This window comes from Solanum pennellii, chromosome 2, assembly GCF_001406875.1.
Source record: "Solanum pennellii chromosome 2, SPENNV200".
Lineage (NCBI taxonomy): Eukaryota > Viridiplantae > Streptophyta > Magnoliopsida > Solanales > Solanaceae > Solanum > Solanum pennellii.
In genome coordinates this window covers 39,751,330-39,764,308 of record NC_028638.1, presented here as the reverse complement: position 1 = coordinate 39,764,308, position 12,979 = coordinate 39,751,330, and the positions used below count along the sequence as shown (strand labels likewise).

Below are 12,979 nucleotides of genomic sequence, written 5' to 3'. Positions count from 1 at the left end.
TGTGGAGTCCATACCCATTGTAGATAAACATAGCAAAAATGGTTGAATTTTGTTTGTTGATTATTGTTAAAGTCAACAAATGTTGCAACAAAATTCAAAGCTCACAATTTCTTTTTTCAACTAAAATCTTAGCAAGATTTCTACATAGGTGAAAATGTTGAAATCTTGTGTTTCTTGTGATGTCATTGGTGACATCATTAGGAGTAGATTTTCCTATAAATAGAGAGCTCTTGCTCATTTCAAAATGCACCAAAAAGAATTACAAAGGAGAGAAAGAAGAGTGAGGCATCACAGAGGAAAATAATCTGTGAGGAAAAATAGAGAGTGTGAGCGATATTGTAGTGAGGTGAAAAAATCAAAAGAGTGTTATTTCTTTTGAATGTGTAGTGGTCTTTGGAGTTTTACTCAGACATACAAGTGTAAAATCCTTACTATAGTGATATTTGTTGCTCCTCTCAGGTCGTGATTTTTTCCCTTATTTATGAGGGTTTCCACGTAAAATCTTGGTGTCATTATTTCTCTTTTATTCTCGTTGATTAACCGTATTGTTGTGTTCCGCATTTATTGCCTTTATTACCGCAAGTATTATTTCTGTTACGAATTTATTCCCAACAATTGGTATCAAAGCACAGGTTCTGCTCATTTACAGAAATATTTTTTGCAACTTATTGTACTATACTAAATAAAAAAAATGTCTGGAGTAAAGTACGAGGTAGCAAAATTCAACGGTGATAGCGGTTTCTCAACGTGGCAGAGAAGGATGAAAGACTTGCTCATCCAACAGGGTTTGCACAAGGCACTAGGCGGTAAATCCAAAAAGCCCGAATCCATGAAACTAGAGGATTGGGAAGAAATGGATGAAAAGGCTGCTAGTGCAATCAGATTGCACTTAACAGATGATGTAGTTAATAACATCATCGATGAAGAGAGTGCATGTGGCATTTGGACAAAGTTAGAAAATCTATACATGTCCAAAACGCTGACAAATAAATTGTACCTAAAGAAGCAGTTATATGCGCTACATATGGGTGAAGGTACAAATTTTTTGTCTCATTTAAATGTACTTAATGGACTAATCACGCAGCTAGCAAACCTCGGAGTAAAGATCGAGGATGAAGATAAAGCCATAGTGCTCCTAAACTCGTTGCCATCTTCCTACGATACTTTAGCAACAACCATTTTACATGGTAAGGACTCTATTGAGTTGAAGGATGTCACATCAGCCCTTTTGCTTAATGAGAAGATGAGAAAAAGGCCTGAAAATCACGGACAGGCTCTCATCACGGAAAGTAGAGGCAGAAGTTACCAAAGGAGCTCAAGTAACTATGGTAGATCCGGAGCTCGTGGAAAGTCCAAGGTCCGATCAAAATCGAAGGCCAGAAATTGCTACAATTGCGATCAACCAGGACACTTCAAAAGAGATTGTCCAAATCTAAAAAGGGGCAAAGGGGAAAGCAGCGGCCAGAAGAATGATGACAACACAGCTGCCATGGTGCAAAATAATGACGATGTTGTTCTCCTCATAAATGAGGAAGAAGAATGCATGCACTTGGCAGGTATAGAGTCGGAATGGGTGGTCGACACAGCAGCATCTTATCATGCCACACCGGTAAGAGATCTTTTTTGCAGATATGTAGCCGGTGATTATGGCAATGTGAAAATGGGTAACACAAGTTACTCAAAGATTGCGGGGATCGGAGACATTTGCTTAAAAACAAATGTTGGATGCACATTAGTGTTGAAAGATGTGCGCCACGTACCTGATTTGCGGATGAACTTGATCTCGGGAATTGCTTTGGACCAAGATGGATATGAGAACTACTTTGCAAATAAAAAATGGAGACTCACCAAAGGGGCATTGGTGATTGCAAAAGGAGTTGCTCGTGGCACGTTATACAGGACAAATGCAGAAATATGCCAAGGTGAATTAAATGCGGCTCACGAAGAAAATTCTGCAGATTTATGGCATAAAAGAATGGGTCATATGAGCGAGAAAGGATTGCAAATTCTTTCCAAAAAGTCACTCATCTCTTTTGCCAAAGGTACAACGATAAAATCGTGTAACTACTGCTTATTTGGTAAACAACATAGAGTCTCATTTAAGACATCATCTGAAAGAAAGTCGAATATACTTGATTTGGTATATTCTGATGTTTGTGGTCCAATGGAGATAGAATCGATAGGAGGTAATAAATACTTTGTTACCTTTATTGATGACGCTTCTCGAAAATTGTGGGTTTATATCTTGAGAACCAAAGATCAGGTGTTTCAAGTATTTCAAAAGTTTCATGCTCTGATAGAAAGAGAGACAGGTCGAAAGCTAAAACGTCTCCGAACCGACAATGGAGGTGAGTACACTTCAAGAGAATTTGAAGAGTACTGTTCAAACCATGGAATCAGACATGAAAAGACAGTTCCTGGAACCCCACAACACAATGGTGTAGCTGAGAGAATGAATCGCACCATTGTTGAGAAGGTGAGAAGCATGCTCAGAATGGCTAAATTACCCAAGACATTCTGGGGTGAAGCAGTTCGGACAGCGTGTTATCTTATCAATCGTAGTCCATCAGTTCCGTTGGAGTTTGACATTCCGGAGAGAGTTTGGACCAACAAAGAGATGTCTTACTCGCACCTAAAGGTGTTCGGTTGCAAAGCTTTTGCACATGTACCGAAGGAGCAAAGAACCAAGCTAGATGATAAATCAGTTCCTTGCATATTCATCGGATATGGAGATGAAGAGTTCGGGTACAGACTATGGGATCTTGTAAAGAAGAAGGTCATCAGAAGTAGAGATGTAATCTTTCGAGAAAGTGAAGTTGGAACTGCTGATGATCTATCCGAGAAGGCCAAGAAAAAGAATGGTATAGTTCCTAATCTTGTTACCATTCCTTCTTCTTCTAACCATCCCATAAGTGCAGAAAGTATGATTGATGAAGTTGCTGAGCATGAAGAGCAACCTGATGAGATTGTTGAGCAGGGGGAGCAACTTGGTGATAATACCGAGCAAATGGAGTACCCAGAAGAAGAACAATCTCAACCTCTGAGGAGATCAGAAAGACAAAGGGTAGAATCAACCAAATACCCTTCCTCAGAGTATGTCCTTATCAATGATGAAGGTGAGCCAGAAAGTCTTAAGGAAGTGTTGTCTCATCCAGAAAAGAGCCAATGGATGAAAGCCATGCACGAAGAGATGGGATCTCTACAGAAAAATGGCACATACCAGCTAGTTGAACTTCCAAAAGGAAAAAGACCACTTAAGTGCAAGTGGGTCTTTAAACTCAAGAAAGATGGAAATGGCAAGTTGGTGAGGTACAAAGCTCGATTGGTTGTAAAAGGCTTCGAACAAAAGAAAGGTATTGATTTTGATGAAATTTTTTCACCTGTTGTCAAAATGACTTCTATTCGAACTATTTTGAGCATAGCAGCTAGTCTAGATCTTGAAGTGGAGCAATTGGACGTGAAAACTGCATTTCTTCACGGAGATTTGGAAGAAGAGATTTATATGGAGCAACCAGAGGGATTTGAAGTATCTGGAAAGAAACACATGGTGTGCAAATTGAATAAGAGTCTTTATGGGTTGAAACAGGCCCCAAGGCAATGGTACAAAAAGTTTGACTCTTTCATGAAAAGTCAAACGTACACAAAGACCTATTCTGATCCATGTGTATACTTCAAAAGATTTTCTGACAACAATTTTATTATTTTGTTGTTATATGTGGATGACATGTTAATTGTAGGACAAGACAAAGAGCTGATTGCAAAGTTGAAGAAAGATTTGTCCAAGTCATTTGACATGAAAGACTTGGGCCCAGCACAACAAATTCTAGGGATGAAGATTGTTCGAGAACGAACAAAAAGAAAGTTGTGGCTATCTCAAGAGAAGTACATTGAACGTGTACTAGAACGCTTCAACATGAAGAGTGCTAAACCTGTTAGCACGCCTCTTGCGAGTCATCTGAAGTTGAGCAAACAGATGTGTCCTACAACAAAAGAGGAGAAAGAGGGAATGGCTAAAGTTCCTTATTCTTCAGCAGTGGGGAGTTTGATGTATGCGATGGTGTGTACAAGACCTGATATTGCTCATGCAGTTGGTGTTGTTAGCAGATTCCTTGAAAATCCTGGAAAAGAACACTGGGAGGCAGTTAAGTGGATACTCAGGTACCTAAGAGGTACCACAAGAGATTGCTTGTGTTTTAAAGGATCTGATCCAATCTTGAAAGGCTATACTGATGCTGATATGGCAGGTGACCTCGATAATAGAAAATCCACTACTGGATATTTGTTTACATTTTCAGGGGGAGCTATATCATGGCAATCAAAGTTGCAGAAGTGTGTCGCACTCTCTACAACTGAGGCAGAATATATTGCAGCTACTGAAGCTGGCAAAGAGATGGTATGGCTGAAACGATTTCTTCAAGAACTTGGATTGCATCAGAATGAGTATGTCGTCTATTGTGACAGTCAGAGTGCAATAGACCTGAGCAAGAACACCATGTACCATGCAAGGACGAAGCATATTGACGTGAGATATCACTGGATTCGTGAAAAGATAGAGGACGGATCTATGCAGGTCATGAAGATCCCTACTACTGAAAACCCTTCAGATATGCTGACCAAGGTGGTATCAAGGGACAAGTTTGAGCTATGCAAAGAACTTGTCGGCATGTACTCAAGCTAGAAACCTAGAGCTACCTCCTTCAGGGTGAATGGGTCTGGAGGGGGAGATTTGTGGAGTCCATACCCATTGTAGATAAACATAGCAAAAATGGTTGAATTTTGTTTGTTGATTATTGTTAAAGTCAACAAATGTTGCAACAAAATTCAAAGCTCACCATTTCTTTTTTCAACTAAAATCTTAGCAAGATTTCTACATAGGTGAAAATGTTGAAATCTTGTGTTTCTTGTGATGTCATTGGTGACATCATTAGGAGTAGATTTTCCTATAAATAGAGAGCTCTTGCTCATTTCAAAATACACCAAAAAGAATTACAAAGGAGAGAAAAGAAGAGTGAGGCATCACAGAAGAAAATAATCTGTGAGGAAAAATAGAGAGTGTGAGCGGTATTGTAGTGAGGTGGAAAATTCAAAAGAGTGTTATTTCTTTTGAATGTGTAGTGGTCTTTGGAGTTTTACTCAGACATACAAGTGTAAAATCCTTACTATAGTGATATTTGTTGCTCCTCTCGGGTCGTGGTTTTTCCCTTATTTAGGAGGGTTTCCACGTAAAATCTTGGTGTCATTATTTCTCTTTTATTCTCGTTGATTAACCGTATTGTTGTGTTCCGCATTTATTGCCTTTATTACCGCAAGTATTATTTCTGTTACGAATTTATTCCCAACATGTTACTCTACCAAGAACTTCTATTAGTGCAATTATTTCCTTAGGATAAATTACCAAAAATGTTTTAATATATAGTTATGTTTGAAACTATCTTGTAATTATAATAAAGACACAAGATTGATTCAAATATTGCTTGTAATTTGTTACTTAAGATTGTATCCAAATCAAGTGGTTAAAAACGTAAATATTCAGTTTGCATTACTTAGATTAAATTAAAACTTATTTTTTAAAAGGTGATTAAATCACAATAAGATATGTTTCTAAAGTTATGTTGGAAAAAAAATAGTTGCTCGTCCTTTAACCTAAGGTCTGTGTTCGTAAAAAGGAGAGATGGTTGGCATCTCGCCTTACAAGGATATGGAAATAACCTTTGGGTTTTACTTTTTTCACATAATCTTCAACTATATCTCCTCTCTAAAATCTCCTACATCAAATCTGTCTCGATATAAAGAACGTCTTCGAAACAATTTCTCCTACAAAAATCTTCATTACTGTTAGATAGGTTGCGGCTAGAACTACACTCACTAAGATGACCATGATTTTTAATCTAGTTCAACCATGGATTATAAAATCACTGAACCTGGCTCCATCATTGAGGACAAAAAATAAGTAGTTGTTACGCGGAAACTAGCAAAACAAACATCGAAAGACCATATGTAAGAAGACAAACTAGAAATATTCCATAATACAAAAAGATTTAATATGGTTTAGTCAACCGACCTACATCCACAAAAGAGATGAACAATTCACTCGGAATACAAAGAGGTTCATACAAGTGAAAATGTATCACTAGTATCCCACAATTCTCCCTCCTAACCAAAACTCTCAAAGCCCCTAAGACTACATTGTGAATGTTGATTGAGTTAAAAGTAATGAACCTCTATTTATAGAATTCAAAATCTTTTCCTATAAGAAAAGTACTAGCCAAATATGAAGACTTTATATTTTACTTTTAGGAAAAAATGAAAAACTCATTTATGATAAGAAATTCAAAGCAGATAATACCCAACAAATCTCCCCTTGACTTGAATTTCTGACCAAAATAAATTTGTTCACATTTTTCACATAATCTCATGTAGCTTGCATCTCCTCTTCAAAATCTATGTATCTACACAAAGAATTTCTCTCAAAAAATTTCTCCAACAAAAATCTCCATTATTGTTAAATATGTTGCGGCTAGAACTACATTTGCCAAATGAACACCCAATTTTTAACCTGGTTCAATCATCAATTATCGAACCGCTAAATTTGACTCCGTCATTGCACCATCGAACTATTGAACCTAATTCTGATACCACTTGTTAGGACTGAAAATAAGAATGTGTTATATACAAGCTAACAAAACAAACCTTGAAAGACCGTAAGTAAGAAGACAAATAAGAAATATAACATAAAACACAAATTTAATGTGGTTTGGTTAACCGACCTACATCTACAAAGAAGAGCAGCAATTCACTATGTAAATATGAGAGTACAAAATATCGAGAGAAATAAGCTCATCTAATTTACTCGGAATACAAAGAGGTTCATATAAGTAACAATGTATCACTTTTGTCCCATAATTTCCTCCCCCAAAACCAAAACTCTTAAACTACATTGTGAATGTTGATTAAGTTCGAATGAATGAATCTCTATTTATAGATTCCTAAATATTTTCCTACAAGAAAAATACTAGCGAAATATGAAGACTTTATGATTTGCTTTTAAAGGGAAAAATTATTTATGATAAAAAAACTCAAAGCAAATAATACCCGACGCAATTCATATCAAAGAATGTTTACTAAAAACTCTTTGACCCCCTTTGGCATATTCTGCTTGACACAATTCATGGTTCAACAACAAATCAATATTTTACGATAACGTGTAATAATACTCTTTCAAGTAGTGGTTCTTCGACTTCCGGGAGACATGACAACCACCTAGAAGTAAGACAAATTTGCGACTAAAGGAGCAACTAGCCCAATTAGAATCACAATAACCTTAACCAAAGGAAAAAACTGGGAGAACTATTGAAGAAAAATCCCAAATCAAGGGTGCCAGCCAAATATCGAAGCACATGAAGAGTAGCATCATAATGAGGGACCCGAGGCTGGGACATAAAATGGCTAAAGTTTTTGATCCAAAGAAGTATATCAGGTAGAGGATCCTCTGAGTGACCAAAATGGCTATGATTTATGTAGTCATACGGATACATCTAACGCAACAAAGCTTGATGAATTCTTGAAGTTGTTACTTGAGCATGCAATAAATCTAGAGAAACTGGTCATTGTGCCAGAGCATAAGGAATGCAACAGTTGTTCTACTGATACCTCAAATCGGAAGAAGAATTTGTTAGCTTTTCCAACTTCTATTAGTGCGATTATTTCCTTAAAATGAACATGTGTCAAACTTTAGGAAAATTTGAACTGCACTTATCGGAGTCTGTAATTTCGAGCTTGCACCTATTTCAGAATAATTCTTTATTATTATTTCATTCATGATTATTTCGAGCTAAAGCTGCAGCCCCCTTTCCAATCCCTCATTAACCATTTCTATTTCCCCTTTCCTTTTTCAAACGTCGTTTTAAAACAGAAAAATTAAAATAATTTATTTTTTATTTGTAATTTATAAAACACAAGTTATAAATATAACTTATAGAATAAATATTAATGAATAATAAGTAATAACTTACAAAGTATAAACTTCAAAAGATTTAAATTTTGAAAATTTTATTAGACTTTACTTGCAAACTTAATAACAAATTTTTTTTAAAAAAATATCTTTAAAATAAACTTAAGTAAAATATTATAGTATAAATTTAAAAACTATTAATTTAAACTTAGAAAAATAAAAAAAAAATTCATATTTTCGTAATCCCAAAAAATGTCGTTCCGTTTATCCCGTTCCGTTCCGGTTCGTTCCCGGTATATAATGGAACGGGACGGAATCGATTATTCATCTCGGTAATTCCGATCCGGTTCATCCCGATACTGATCAACATACCGGTCAACGCGTCCAGTCTTATATGGTAGACCACTACTGCTAATGCTGCCAGTACCAGGTTTCTGCAACCTCTTTCTCTTGTGGGTCTATCCAGCCTTGTTCATATTCACTTGTCTCATCCCTTTTCCAAGCCACTGAAGTATAGCGAATATGCGTTTTCTTTGAGAATGGACACTCAAAATAAATATGCTTAATTTTTTCTGGTGCATCAATCCCCACATAGTGGCAGAATTCTCTTGCACCAAATCTGCCTGCTCCATAGCTACTATTCTTGCTCGCCTATTCCCCATGTATATGCACTTTGTTAGCTACTGTGTATTTGCCCTCAAAGTTTAAGCCATCCAAATTTTGGTTGTATCCTGGTGCAAATTTATCTCTTAAACCACATATCTTTTTTCAATACTAACATTTATCATGTCGAATAACATATTGCCACCTGTTCGTGCCCTTGACGTAGACATGATTCACCCATTGGCAGAAGTGTGAGGTGCACATGCATTCGTTAAATTTTAAAAGAATCATGTATATATATGTATATCTATCGTGAGAAGAAATTGATAGAAATTAGAATATTTATCTGAAACTGAAAGGCAAATTAAAGCCTCTTTTTGGTACCAACCCAAATACATTAGAGAAGTTTTCCAAATGCCCTTGGAGTCATTAAGATAGATTGATATTCCCCTTAACCATGCACAAGTTTAAATTTTTTTAGCATTGTTTTTTAATACAATGGTCAGTGTCTAATAATTTTACTTGACAAAATGAATTGTCTGGTTCTGGATTAAATATAATTTAGGGACCTTTTTAAATTAAAAGAAAAAAAAAGTTATTATGAAGGTGCTTATTATCCGAACAACTCCCTCTCGTCAAAAGCAAAGGACCACTTACGAAATTTAGGCAACTTTTATAATAGAATATACATAGGGATAATCATCATTGTATCATACTAAAATTGGGAAGCTTCAATTTTTAATGTTAAATTACGATTTTGCCCTCTACACTAATTCTAAATATTATAAATCAAATTAATTAAATATCAATTAATAAAATTTATATTATTTTTTGGATTGTTAGTCATTTATTTAACCTAATCCATGGATTAGTTATACCTCATACAAGGTTTATTTTATCCCAATGAAATGGAGGGATAGCTAATCCAAGGTTTAGCAATCCTTGGATAAGATCCCTAAATGACTAAATTATCCCCAATTTTTTTTTTTTTTGTAATTAATGTTCTTTTTGATTCATATGAGAATATTTATAAATATTCATTTAACTTCTCCAAATTTGTTCCATGTAATTTGATGATTTCACAAATTAATATTTTTTTCTCCATGTTTGAGTTGTTATATTGGTTTTTTTTTTTTATAAATGTAGTTCGTCGATTGACCACTTGAACTATTTTTTTATATTTAAAATAAGCTTCGTGTATTTGAACAATTTAAGTAGACTTAAATCCATGTTAAGTTCAAAGTATATTTGACCAACAAAAAATTAGAAATATACCGCATCACATATCGCACCTCAAAATTAATAATATTTTTATATATATATTTTTAGTATTTAACTTGACTATTTAAATGAAATATAAAATCTCACAATAACTCAAGAGTATAATAAGCAATAAACTTTTTCTAGAGTTCTAAATCAAACATAAGACTAGGCAGTAAATGATATTATATTTTGAAAGGTCAACTATTTTTTTCCTCCATCTATTATTGTGTAGATGATATTTTCTTTCAAATAAAATCATAAATTTAAGATTCTATTCAGATGAAGTGGTTAAAAACATAAATATGCAGTTTGTATTAATTAATTTGAATAAATGTTTGTTTTTTAAAGATTATTAAATAAAGATAAGAAAAGAAAATGCGTGATTTTGATGTAATGAAATTCATCAGTTACTATTAATTATGAAATTCATCAGTTACTATTAATTATGAAATTTAGCTAACTGTTAAAATAGAATACGCAGATAAGATATATATTAACTAAAAGGAAAATACATAAACTGCACCTTAAAGATGATGGCATAAGTTGAATACATATCAAATAATGTTCACCAAAAATTGGTTATTTGAATTCTTTTTATTATTATTATTATTTATAACAATAATAATAATAATAATAATGAATAATATTACTATTAATAATAATAATAATAAATATTATCATTATATTTATTAATAATATTAATAATAATAATAATAATAATCACAAATGTACCTTAATGGTACATTCATTATTTGCTGCAATATTACGTGAAAATTGGCATTTTATGTCTCATTACTCACGAGTTAATATCGTAGAATATGGCTATAAGTTTCCCTAATTCTTGTAATTTTTAATTCATTACTCACCAATTATTCTATATCAGATTGTAAGTTATGTAATTTTTGGGCTATTTATATACTCAATTTTCTATCTATTATTTTTTTATTCATTATAAGAAAGAATTCTTCACGTGTAAATAGTTGTTCTTACTTTGTCTTGGGGATATGAGATAGAGGGTAAGCCAAATACGAGTAGTGTTGTATTGTGTATATTAGGAGTTGAGACAAAAAAATAATATTTTACCTCTTCAATTATATTCATAATAGGAAAAAGAATAATTATATGTTGAAGGAATGTGCGTGTACTTATGTGGAGTTTTGAACTCTTCAACTAATCTGGATTTGTTTGAGTTATATGTCATTGTTGAGTTGTTGTATTCTGGAGGGCACAAGCCAAGAGTGACATTGCTGGATCGGTTTAGATTATGTGTCAAAATGGTCTTGAATCTCCTTTAAAAATGCGTCATATTTGTGTCTCAACCAAAAAAGTTATTTTTTTTGTTATTTTATGTTCAACTGTAATTATTGTATTTGTGATATATTACACAAACAATTTTAAGGAGATTCATATTTTATTACTGTTTCAAAAAAGTGTGGATATCAAAATGGGAGATCATCATTCCATTCAACGTCATTCTCTTCGAGAGAGGGAAGAGAAGAGTCATGCGGGTAAATATTTCTCTACTTGCTTAATATAAACAAGCGAAGAAAAAGTAAAAAAAAAAATACCACATATTTTCATGAATAAAGTCATACTACTTTTTATAGGAAAATGTTGTATAAATTTTTAAATAGTGGGGATTCATAAAATAAGAAAAAACTCATTTGTAAAAGGGAAAAGGGTCTGATATACCCCTCAACTTTGTCATTTAGAGCTGATATACCCCTCGTTATAAAAGTGGCTCATATATACCCCTACTTGTAAACAAATGGCTCACATATACCCTTTTCCTCTAACGGAAATGAAAAAAATAATAATTTTAATCTAAATTTTTATTATTTTTTTCTAAAAAATATAATCCCATATGAGTAAATTTAATCCTTGTCAAACATATTTTTTTTGACTTTTTTTTGTTTTAATGACTAATTTATAATTATTATTTTGATAATCAAATTTATTTATGTTTCACTAATATTCTTATAAAACTTATTATAGATGACCAAATTTTTTCTTCGAATACGAAATTAAATTACAATACACACAAAAAAAATTGTTTAAATTTTTTTTCTTTAAACTAAGGAATGAAAGAAAAAACAAAATAAGAATAAGAAACTCAAATAATTATAATAAAAGAAGTCAAAAAATAATTTATGTATGAAAAAAATTAAAATATACCTTGAACTTTGATAAAAGAATCATATATACCCCTAAATAATTTTTCAAAAAAAATTAGAAGTAACAAATATAAATTTAAAATTAATTTTTTAATTTCCGTTAAATGAAGGGTATATGTGAGCCATTTTGTAACGGCAGGGGTATATGTGAGCCGTTTGTATAACGGTAAGGGCATATATGAGCCACTTTTATAACGAGGGGTATATCAGCTCTAAATGACAAAGTTGAGGGGTATATCAGACCCTTTTCCCTTTGTAAAATTATGATTTGTGCATCTTTAAAAAATGCTCTAAATAAGTATATTATAAGTATATATATTTTGACTCTAACATGAGTGTTACAAATAAATAATGAAAATATTCTGAGTAGTCATTTTGACATGAAATATTTTGGTGAGATAACTTTTACTCTGGAAAGAAAATATAAAATATGTGATGATTTTTTTCTTGTCAAGTCACATTATATGGAATAAAATTGTGAAATGTCTTGCAACAACTGTGTGAGAAAATTGTGACAAATAAAAAAAGAGTTTTCTAGCCTATTAAATTATGAACTACGTGACTAACAACATGACTTGATATTATGTTTGCAGAAAAAGTCATTAACAGGTACAAACAAACAATATGAGAAAAGTTTGGATATTAGGGCAACAAAATTTCCAATTAGAGATCACAAGCATTCATTGACAGAAGAAAGTTTCGAGACATCAATTTTATTTAGAGATTGAATCAAGGTCGAGAGAAGAAGTTATATTTTGCCAAAGTTAACTTCCAAAGAAGAAACTTTTTTTAATTCAATAATTGGATCTAACAGTGACAATGAATAACAGGTACAAGAGTTTCAAGCATCATTGCAAAATCGGAGGATGTTACCGTTGATTTAATACGAGGGTTAGAAAAAAGTTTTATTGGAACATTACATAGATTAGATTTATATACGAGAACTAATTGAAACAGAACTCTTCCTAGAAGGTGGTTGCGTAGATAA

General features: G+C 33.0%; 1 pseudogene; it reads left to right on the top strand.

Moving 5' to 3' along the window:
• The first annotated feature begins 5,652 nt into the window (after positions 1-5,652).
• Positions 5,653-5,750, top strand: LOC114076241 (annotated as a pseudogene).
• Positions 5,751-12,979: the final 7,229 nt, after the last annotated feature.